Source organism: Mesocricetus auratus, unplaced genomic scaffold, assembly GCF_017639785.1.
Source record: "Mesocricetus auratus isolate SY011 unplaced genomic scaffold, BCM_Maur_2.0 Super-Scaffold_100008, whole genome shotgun sequence".
NCBI lineage: Eukaryota > Metazoa > Chordata > Mammalia > Rodentia > Cricetidae > Mesocricetus > Mesocricetus auratus.
The window spans coordinates 84,596,964-84,598,049 of record NW_024429192.1 but is presented as its reverse complement, the minus strand read 5'-3'; the positions used below and the strand labels follow the sequence as shown (position 1 = coordinate 84,598,049).

The window sequence follows — 1,086 nt, the reverse complement described above, 5'->3', positions numbered from 1 at the left end:
ATTATGACCATCTTGCAACCCTACCTTTGTTTCAAAAGGGTTATGACTGACTACCTGTTGTTATTGAAAGGTCCAGGCATTACACTGGCCTGCCCTGTTACCTGGCAGAATGCACTCAGGCAGCACTCTGGCCAGCCCAGAGTTCCATGAAAACCACACAGGTGCAAAGGACCCCTTTAAAGGACTGACCCCTGCCTGCTTACACTCTCATCTTCATTTCTCATCTCTCATCTTCTCTTACTCTTATCCTCTTTCTCTCTCTCCTCATTCATCTTCCCCTACTTCATCCTCTCTCTCCTCTTCTCTTTCCTCATGCCTGTCTCCCCCCTTTCGCTCTCACTATAATAAACTATGATTAATATGCTCTCCATGGCTTGTGTTCTTTCCATCGTGGCGGCCCTGGTTCACTAATTAACAACATATGGTGCCGAGACTCGACAGGTTTTCCTGGCATCCCCTCCTGCTTTGACTGAGATGCCGACATCCTGTGAACTTCAACGTGGTCGCTTTTCCAACTAAACATCTCTGGATTCTTCTGTCCACCATCGCCATGTCTGGTAAGCCCACCCATCCCTTGCTTCCATGAGTTAGGACTTATTGAGATTGTGGTCTCTCGTTTTCAGACAGGTCAAAAATCCCAGTTCTGGGTGACCACATGTCTCTCAGCTCTGGGAGCCCTGGCCCTGATCTGCTATGTTTGAGGAATCACAGAAATCAGTCCTGGTTCCCTAATTAACAACAGTTATGACTTCCTGTGATGCTCACCTTGCAACAATGTCTTTGTTTCAGGAGGTGATTGTAACTAAGTTGTTATACTGATGTTCTTCTCCTGTAACCCCTCCTATTTTGCCCACCAAATCCCCCATTTGGTTTTTTTGTTGTTGTTGTTGTTGTTTTGTTTTGTTTTATGAGACAGGGTTTCTCTGTAGCTTTGGAGGCTGTCCTGGAACTCACTTTGTAGACCAGGCTGGCCTTGAACTCACAGAGATCCGCCTGCCTCTGCCTCCCGAGTGCTGGGATTAAAGGCGTGCGCCACCAACGCCCAGCTCAAATACCCCATTTGGAAACAGCTGACTCCTGAGCTAT

At 47.3% G+C, this 1,086-nt stretch overlaps 1 long non-coding RNA gene across 1 annotated transcript in view; it reads left to right on the top strand.

The window, feature by feature from the left end:
* Positions 1-199, top strand: part of LOC121142044 — a 16,483-nt gene extending 16,284 nt beyond the window's left edge. The window contains exon 5 of the long non-coding RNA XR_005879068.1: positions 1-199. This exon is cut by the window's left edge and continues 220 nt beyond it. This is a non-coding gene — a long non-coding RNA (uncharacterized LOC121142044).
* The last annotated feature ends 887 nt before the right edge of the window (positions 200-1,086 follow it).